Here is a 10,511-nt window from a genome sequence, read left to right on the forward strand (position 1 = left end):
CGTACACCAAACCATTTCTAGGACAATTTTTCTCAGGCTTCTGTACCTTGATGTGTGCTGCTGACTTTTCTTGGAATGTTTTCAAGAACCAGCTCAAGGGTCACCTCTACTCTGAGGTTTTTCTAGATTCCCCTTTCCCTTACTCCTAGTGCACACTCTTCTTTGCTTCCAGAGCCCATGTAAATAACTCTGTTTTTGTACATATCACATTAATCATTTTATCATCTGCTCTTCCTACTAGACTGCAAGCTCTGTTAAACAGGAACTTTGCTCAGTTCATCTTTGTATTTCTAGCACCTAGCACATTGCCGGACGCATAACAAGCACATGGTTAATGAATACTTTTCTTTAAATCTTTTGATTTAAAGGTGCTTGCAACGTTTAATAGTATTTTTAGGTCGATTATTTTCATCATTAGGAATAATTTGTAGGTGGTGACTCTTTAAAGTGCAAAAACATAAAAAAAGAACAAGCTCACATACTGAGGAATACAAGGGATAGGCTATGAATTTTAAAGACATGTGTTAGTCCACATCCTCCTGTAGTAAAGAGTCACACTGATAAATAATTGATCACATTAGGCCATTTGCTCCATTCAGAATGAGGCAAATAAATGTCAGGTTTAGAGAACATCTTCAACTCACATTTGCATTGTCAAGAATTAGCCATTCAGGGAAATTATTTATTTTTATTTCCTTCCACATTTTGAGATTATTTAAAAGTTTTCGAAGGAGTGCTATGGATATAGGCCTTTTATTTCAAACTATTTTACAAGTCAAAATGATTTTTAACCTCTTCCAGACATTTTTACAACATGGGGTCTACATTTTTTATTAACCTCTGTGTACTTTTTTCAATAAACTTTTCCTCACATTTTTCCACGATGGACTCCACGTTTAGACATTCAAGTTCCATCTACAGTGACAAGAAGCATACCAATTATTTCAAAATGAACAAAAAGTTCATGAGAACTGCATAAATTTAGGAGACAGCATAATGTTGTCACAATAATTTGAGATGTCTACTTAATAATGGCACTTTAGAAATTACAAAAGTTTGTGGTGAGCATCAACATAGAGCTGTATGTGTGCATCACGTAGGCAGAAGCTGAACTCTTCCTTCTCTGCTTTGGCATTAAAAGTTGAATCACAGAGACAGAAAGAGATTCAAGATGGTGTGATAGAGAGATACTGAAATCACCTCCTCCCACAAACACACCGAATCTATACCTACCTAGAGAGCAATTCCTCGTGAGGGCTGATTGAACAGCTCTACAAATGGAAGGACCATGTAGAAATTTGTAGGAAAGACAGAGAAACAATATCCACAGAAACCTCACCCCTGACCCCACAACCTGCAACAGGGACAGATATTACTGAGGGACCTGAGCGCAGACTCACCCATCCTGAGACACGGCAAAAAACAAAAACCAAACACACCAGTTTAAAGGGCACCTGGATTATGTGGAAAAGAAATCCATTTACTAACTTTACAGCCTCTGCCAAACTGGCAGAGAATTGCAGGAACTCTCTCTGATGTAAGGGGCACTGGCAAGTGCCATTGTTTGAATCACCCCCAGAACTCCCCCTGGTCCACACCCACCCCAGCTCCAGCCATCCCGCCAAGGTGGCCTCAACATGGCACACCCAGGGACTGCCCCCAGCCAGAGACTGCTCCTGTTCTAGTGGCCCCACCAAGGTGGCTTCAGGACTGTCCCCAACCCATGCCCACTCTAACTCCTGCCAACCTGCCAAGGCAGCCTTGGTACAATGCAACCTAAGACTTCACACAACTCAAACCTGCTCCAGCTCCAGTTAGCCTGTCAAAGCTACCAGGTACAAATAGTCTACAGAGTAGACAGTCCCACACAAGGCTACTCCTTCAGGACTAGGAGAGGTAGCTGTTCTGCCTGTTTCATAGAAACACACACCAAGAGTCAAACAAAATGAGGAGACAGAGGAATATGTTCCAAATGAAAGAACAAAATAAAACCCTAGGAAAAATCCTAATGAAACTGAGATAAGTAATTTACCTGACATAGAGTACACAGAGATGGTCAGAAGGATGTTCACTGTACTGAGGAGAAGAATGGAGAAATACAGTGAGACCTTCAACAAAGACTTAGAAAATATAAGACAGAACCAATCAGAGCTGAAGAATACAATAACTGAAAGAGGGAATCAGTAGCAGATTACATAATATAAAACAGTAGATCAGCTAACTGGAGAAAGAATAGTGGAAATCACCCAAACAGAACAGCAAAGAGAAGAAAGAATTTCTTTAAATGAAGAGAGTTTAAGGGACTTCTAGGAAGACATCAAGCATACTAACATTTGCATTATAGGGGTCCCAGAAAAAGAAGAGAGAGAGAAATGGACAGAAAACTTATTTGAAGACATAATGGGTGAAAACTTCCCTGTCCTGGGGAAGGAAAAAGACATCCAGGTACATGAAGCCTAGAAAGTCCCAAACAAGATGAACCCAAAGTAATAACCCAAGATATATTATAATTAAAGTGGCAACAGTTAAAGAGAGAATCTCAAAGGCAGCAAGAGAAAAACAACTAATCCCATAAAAGGAAAACCCCATAAGGCTATCAGCTGATTTTTCAGCAGAAACTTTACAAGGCCAGAAGAGAGTGGCAGGATATATTTAAAATGTTGAAAGAAAAAAAATTACAACCCAGAATAATCTATCTGGCAAGGTTATAGAATTCAGAATTAAAAGAGATAAAGAGTTTCCCAGACGAGCTAAAATAAAGGAGTTCATCACCACTAAACCCACCTTACAAGAAATCTTAAAGGATCTTCTTTAAGTGGAAAAGAATAGAACAGAATAGAAGATTTCTATTCTATTTCCGAATAGAAATTTTAAAATACATGAAAGAAAAAAACCTCACTGGTAAAGGCAAATATATAGTAAATGTGTTAGATCAGTTACTTAAAAAGCTAGCCTGAAAGTTAAAAGACAAGAGTAGTACGGTCAACTATAACCACAATGAGTAGTTAAAAGATACACAAAATAAAAAGATGTAAAATATGATCTCAAAAATATAAAATGTGAGGGGAGAGTTAAAATGCAGTGCTTTTAGATGCCTTCAAACTTAAGACTATCAGCTTAAAATACACGGCCATGTATACAGGTTGGTGTATATGAACCTCATGATCAAACCAAAAACTTAAAATAGATACACAAAAAGTAAAGAGAAAGGAATCCAGACATAACACTAAAGGAATCCATCAAACCATAGAGAAGTAACCAAGAGAAGACAAGAACAGAGAAGAACTACAAAAACAACCAGAAAACAATTAATAAAATGGCAATAAGTACATACCTATCAATAATCACTTTAAATGCAAATGGATTAAATTCTTCAATCAAAAGACATAGGGTAGTTTAAAAAATGAAAAGACCCACCTAATATGTTGCTACAGGGGACTCACCTCAGCTCTAAAGACACATACAGAGTGAAAGTGAAGGGATAGAAAAAGATATTCCATGCAAATGGAAACAAAAAGAAAGCTGGGGTAGCCATACTCATATCAGACAAAACAGACTTTTAAAAAAGATTGTAACTAAAGACAAAGAAGGGCATTACAGAATAATAAAGGGGTCAGTACAGCAAGAGAATATAACACTTCCCAACAAAGGAGCACCTGAATATGTAAAGCAAAATATAAACAGACATAAAGAAAGAAATAGTAATACAATAACAGTAGGGGAGCTATATACCCTACTTACATCAATAGATAAATCATCCAGATAGAAAATCAATAGGGAAACACTATGAACAGTTATATGCCATCAAATTGGACAACCTAGAAGAAATGGATACATTCCTAGAAACATACAATCTTACAAGACTTCCAAGACTCTATTTCCAGGAAGAAATAGAAAATCTGAACAGATCAATCACTAGTAATGATTTTGAAACACTAATAAAAAAAAAAAAACTCCCAAACAAAATTCCAGGACCAGATAACTTCACAGGGGAATTCTATGAAACATTTGAAGAAGAGTTATCAATTCTTCTCAAGCTATCCCAGAAAATTTAAGAGGAGGTAGTACCTCTAAACTCATTCTATGAGGCCCACATTACCCTGATAGCAAAACCAGACAAAGACACACACACAGACACACACACACACACACACACACACAGACACACAGAAAATTACAGGCCAATATCTCTGATGAACATAGATGCAAAAATCTTCAAAAAAAATATCAGCAAACTGAATACAACAATGCATTAAAATGATCATATACCATGATCAAGTGGGATTTATTTATTCCAGGGATTGAAGGATGGTTCAATAGCTGCAAATCAATCAATGTGACACATCACATTAATGAAACAAATGTAAGAAATCATATGATCATCTCAGTAGATGCAGAAAAAAAGCATTTGACAAAATTCAACATCCATTTATGATAAACACTCTCAACAGAGTGGGTATAGAGGGAACATACCTCAACATAATAGAGGCCATATATGACAAATCCACATCCAACGCTGTACTCAACAGTAAAAAGATGAAAGATTTTCCTCTAAGATTAAGAACAAGACAAGGATACCCATGCTTACCATTTTTAATCAGCATGGTATTGGAAGTCCTAGCCATGGTAACCAGACAGGAAAAAGGAATAAAAGGTGTTAAACTGTAAGGGAAGAAATAAAACTGTTACTATCTGCAGACAACATAATTACATATAGAACACCCTGAAGACTTCACCAAAACACTACTGAATCTAATAAAAGAGTTCAGTAAAGTTGCAGGATACAAATTTAATAAACAGAAATCTGTTTCTTTTCTATACACTAAAAATGAACCATTAGAAATGAAGAAAACAATCGCACTTACTGTTACTTCAACAAATAAAATATCTAGGAATAAATTTAACAAAGGAAGTAAAAGACCTTTATTCTGAAAACTATAAGACATTGATAAAAGAAATTGAAGATGACACAATAAACATAAAGATACTCTGTGCTCATGGATTATAAGAATTAATATCGTTAAAATGTCCATATTACCTAAAGCAATCCACAGATTCAATACAACCCCTTTCAAATTACCTATGGTATTTTCCACAGAACTAGAACAAATAATTCTAAAATTTGTATGGAACCACAAAAGACTCCAAATAGCCAAAGCAATCTTGAGAAAGAAGAACCAAGATGGAAGTATCATGTTCCCTGATTTCAAACTATACTACAAAGATATAGTAATTAGAACAGCATGATACCAGCACAAAAGCAGACATATAGATGAATGGAACAGAATAGAGAGCTCAGAAGTAAACCCACTCTTATATGGTCAGTTAATCTACAATAAAGGATGCAAGAATGTACAATGGAGAGAAACAGTCTCTTCAATAAATGATGTTGGGAAAACTGGACAGCTAATTGTGAAAGAACCCAACTAGACAACTTTTTCATACCATATACAAAATAAAATCAAAATGGATTAAAAACTTAAATGAAAGATCTGAAACCATAAAACTCCTAGAAGAAAACATAAGCAGTAACCTCTCTGACATTGGTCTTAGCAATATCTTTTTGGATACATCTCCAAATATCCAATAGCAACAAAAGCAAAAATAAATTAATGTGACTAAATCAAACTAAAAGGTTTTTGCACAGTGAAGGAAACCACCAACAAAATGAAAATGCAACCTACTAAATTGGGAAGATATTTGCAAATAATACTTGTGATAAGGGGTTGATATATAAATAACTCATACAATTCAATATCAAAAAAATAAACAACCTGACTTAAAAATGGGCAGAAACCCTGAATAGACATTTCTCCAAAGAAGACAGATGGCCAACAATCACATGAAAAGGTACTCAACATCACTAATCAACAGGAAAATGCAAATCAAAACCTCAGTGAGATACCACCTCACACCTGTCAGAATGGCTATGATCAAAAAGACAAGAAACAAGTGTTGGCAAGGGTGTGGAGAAAAGAGAACCCTGGTGAATTATTGGTGGAAATGTAAATTAGTGCAGCCACTATGGAAAACAGTATGGAGGTTCCTTTAAGAACTAAAAATAGAACTATCATATGATCCAGCAATTCCACTTCAAGGTATTTAACTGAGGAAAATGAAAACACTAATTCAAAAAGATATACACCCCTATGTTCTTTGCAGCACTATTTACAATAGCCAAGACACAGATGCAACCTAAATGTCCCTCAATATATGAATGGATAAAGAAGATGTGGTGTGGTGTGTGTGTGTGTCTGTGTGTGTAATGGAATATTACTCAGCCATAAAAGAGTGAAATCTTGCCATTGTGGCAATATTGAGAGACCTAGAAGGTACTATGCTAAGTGAAATAAGTTAGAGAAAAACAAATACCATATGATTTCACTTATATGTGGGATCTAAGAAACAAAGGAACAAACAAAACAGAAACAGACTCATAAATACAGAGAACAAACTGATAGTTGCCAGAGGGGAGGGGTGTGGGAGGACAGAACAAAATAGATGAAGGGCATTATGGGGCACAAACCTCCAGTTATAAAAAAGTCACAGGGATATAATATATACATAGGGAATATAGTCAATAATATTTTTACTTTGTATGGTGATGGATGGTAACTAGACTTACTGTGATCATTTCATAACGAATAAAAAATATCAAATCACTATGTTGTATACCTGAAAGTAACATAATATTGTATGTTAATTATAACAATAAAAAATGTTGAATCACAGAGTCATAGAATTTCAGAATTGGAAAGAACTCAGAGGTCATTTAGTATAACTCCTTTATATGAAAGAATCCCCTCTACAACATCCCTAATAAACTCCTCTTCATTCTCTCCTTGAATCCCTTCATGATAGTGAGTTTAACCTCTCCCCAATGCCTCAGGTAAAAATAAATGCATCTTATTACATTCCAGACAGATTTTCCACCTTCTATAATAGTAGTTGTTTTCAGCATTGTGAAACCTACCAGTTTGATTAGTCTGAGTCATATGTCTTTCACCTACTTTGTGTGTAGATAAGGGGAAAAAGTCAATTATGGAACATCCAAGGTTTTCATTTCTATTTACCTGTCCACTTATATGCTGCCTCTTTTCAGAATGAATATAAATGAAATGACTTAAAACTGGATGCAATAGCATTATTAAAATAGAAATAGAACTTCAAAGTTCCGAAAAGAAATGCTTAACTCAAAGGCTAATATAGTTGCTGGCATTGAAATTAAATGTATCAGTGGGCTTTCTACAAGTCAAGACAAAAGGAGAAACAGTGGATTACAGTTCTCCTTATCTAACAGGAGAAAGTATATTAACTCTCCATTAAATGAAAATTTTTCTTAGTTCTAAAATTATAAGAGAATTTCTCATGTAGAACCTTCTAAAAGAGATTTATTTTTTAGTTTTCTATGTGCATTCATTTTTGCCCTCTAATGTACCGCCAAGAACAGTGCTGAGCAGCCCTTAAACTTTTACAAATCTCACCTCAATCCAATGCTAAAATTCTGCTGAATATAGGGGACAAAGCATAGGCACTGGATAACTATTCTTTCAAAAGGGGCTATCAAAATCGCTGTTTGGGGCTTCCCTGGTGGCGCAGTGGTTGAGAGTCCGCCTGCCGATGCAGGGGACATGGGTTCGTGCCCTGGTCCGGGAAGACCCCACATGCCACGGAGTGGCTGGGCCTGTGAGCCATGGCCGCTGAGCCTGCGCGTCCAGAGCCTGTGCTCCGCAACAGGAGAGGCCACAACAGTGAGAGGCCCGTTTACCACAAAAAAAAAAAAAAAAAATCACTGTTTGTTTTTTTTGGGTCAACACTACGGGGCAATAGCTTCCACACGTCCAATTCTTATCTTAGTAGATGGGGACAAATGAGAAACTGAGTTAATCTCTCCTGTGGCATTACCATCATTCCTTCACCTCTCCTGGAAACAACTGCAGTTGGGTCATCACTAGGCACAAAACGATGTCCTTGTAAACTGAGACAGGTGTACAGAACACGGTGATGATGAGCAGACAGTGCTGTGAGGGTCTGCCGGAATATCTGATAAGACTTTGGATCTCTCAGAAGGAAAGTGACATTATGCAAGCAAAAAATGTTATAGTAAGCAAAAGGTAATGTGAAGAAGGTGGGGTTTCTCACTTGCTCCTTAAACACCCCAATTATTTTCCCAGGAAAGGCATTATAGACCCCTGCAGCCTGAGAATTTACCAATGGGCCAAACTGTGTCTTCCTATAGTTAAGCCCCTGTGGTTTTATAATACTTTTCTCCATTCTTGGATTGAAGATTTGGGGGGAGGGGTATGTATACACAATGACCATTTCACCTTTGAAGGCCTTTGTGGTACCTAGGACATCACAAAAGGTCCTTAGTAAAAATAAATTATTCTCTTTATCACAGTTGTTTAGACTTTACCTGGACTGTGTGGTTCCACCACTAAATTCTAAATAACTGAAGACAAGAGATTTCACCTCCCTGCCCACACCTACAGCCAGCCAGACTGAGCTCTGCTTTCTTCTCTATGGCTAGAAAAGGCACATCTGTAATCTGTATTTCATCTGTCCAAATGTGGCACTTCACTTATTATTATTGTTGTTACTATTATTGAATCCAGATTATATCTAGAGGTCCCTTGAGGCCAATAAGCTAGATTCCGTTCATACAAATTAGTTATTATAAAATGAATCCAAGTACAATAAAAGTAACCTCCATATCAGATGAGGCTATTTGTACACTGGACAACAAAATGTATTCATGGTGTTACCATAGAGAGAATGAGAGAGATTTCAGACTTACTCTAAAGAGGGCATAGGTACACCTTTGAAAGAGTAACCCAAACAAATGACTTGGCTTCTTACAGAATTAGAATAAACTAGATACACATTTGTTTAAAGCTGGGATATTATAGAAACATAACAGTAATGCCAATACACATGCTGATGACTGGCAAGTGCAAATAAGCATGTTGATCACTATTTCACATCACAGTTTATTATGACATGCAACTGCCAGAAATTAAAGTCAACGCTAAGTGGAAAAACAGCTACGTACAGCTTAATCTTCTCCTCATTTTTAGCCATTCTACCCTGCAAACCCCTTTTTGATGAGCAGGAAGCCTGGGAATAGAGGGTACAATATAATAATAAAAGAGGCCTATGAATTATTGGATACTTTTTTTTTTCTCTTTTTTCTGGTACGCGGGCCTCCCACTGCTGTGGCCTCTCCCGTTGCGGAGCACAGGCCCCAGACGCGCGGGCTCCAGCCGCTCCGCGGCATGTGGGATCCTCCCGGACCGGGTCACGAACCCGCATCCCCTGCATTGGCAGGCGGACTCTCAACCACTGCGCCACCAGGGAAGCCCCTATTGGATACTTTTTAAATGCTATGCAACCTTGCAGGAGAAGCACCAGTTAAGACAAGTACACACTTCCCTAGAGCATTTTAAAATATCCTAAAGCATACGTGATGAATTGGTGAATGTTTGCCTCTCAGAAAGCTCTCTGCTTTGGGAGGCTGAGTATCACAAATACCCTGTGTGGAAGAAGTTGGCATAGCAACTCTGCACTTGCAGTGGTGAATCAGAGTAAACGGGTGCGTAAGACAGCTACTAGAATGTGTTTACTTCTCCACAAAGGGGGTAAATCTTATAAAGCATTTTTGGCTTCTCTTTATCAGAAATAACAAACCCTTCAGTCATAAATTAAGGCAGTTCATTTGCTGAACAGGACAAGATATTTATGACTCATGGAAAGATTTATTACCTGTACCCTGTATAAATTAGGTGACATTTAGGCGAAAAATAAGTCATTTTCCCCTCACAGTAGACACAATTCTCCATTGACCGGAAAATGATACCAAAAAATAAGCTTTCTGTGTTGGTTAAAAAATACATTCCAGAGAAAACAATTGCTTACCTGTTGACAATGGGCCCCTTGAAATGTGGGTCATGTATCCTTGGATCACCTGCATTTAAAACAAAGAACTTGCTAAGCATATAAGCCAATGAAATGGCAAATAAATACATATAAAATATTAATAAAGGAAAAATTTATATCTTAGCTAGTCCACTGCTCAGTGCAGTGTTGAACTCATTCTTTGGTCCAGTGAAACATCAGTATGCCTTGGATACAGCTGTCAATCATTTTCCCTCTCTCCAGCTAGAAGCAAGTCTGGGAAGAGTTGTTAAGGACCATAATTCTTAGACACACCGTGTACATATCTCCCACAGTTCTAAGCAGCAACATTATAGACTGCAGCCAGGAGAGCAAAACTTGAAGCCTTTCCAGTCTACAAAAGCACATTCTACCATCTGCCATTCCCAAGTATTGCTGTGTATTTGTGAGGTGCACAGTATAATAGAGATGTCTGCTTATCCCAGTTCTCCCTTTCCTCTCAGTAGATGAGACTTTCCTTCGAGAAGTTGGAAAAACTAGTCACTGTTGGTCTCTGCCATGTTGGCTATATGGTATATACAAATCATTATTATATTATACAAATGTTATTTTTGTTT

The 10,511-nt window shown here is 37.3% G+C and overlaps 1 protein-coding gene across 2 annotated transcripts in view; it reads right to left on the reverse strand.

Moving 5' to 3' along the window:
- SLC44A5 (solute carrier family 44 member 5) overlaps positions 1 to 9,954 on the reverse strand; it is a 166,206-nt gene extending 156,252 nt beyond the window's left edge. For both annotated transcript variants that reach the window (XM_032638801.1, XM_032638793.1), the window contains exon 1: positions 9,916 to 9,954. The gene's annotated coding sequence lies outside the window, so the exon portion shown is untranslated. The remainder of the gene's footprint in view (positions 1 to 9,915) is intronic.
- Positions 9,955 to 10,511: the final 557 nt, after the last annotated feature.

This window comes from Phocoena sinus, chromosome 1, assembly GCF_008692025.1.
Source record: "Phocoena sinus isolate mPhoSin1 chromosome 1, mPhoSin1.pri, whole genome shotgun sequence".
NCBI classification, from domain to species: domain Eukaryota; kingdom Metazoa; phylum Chordata; class Mammalia; order Artiodactyla; family Phocoenidae; genus Phocoena; species Phocoena sinus.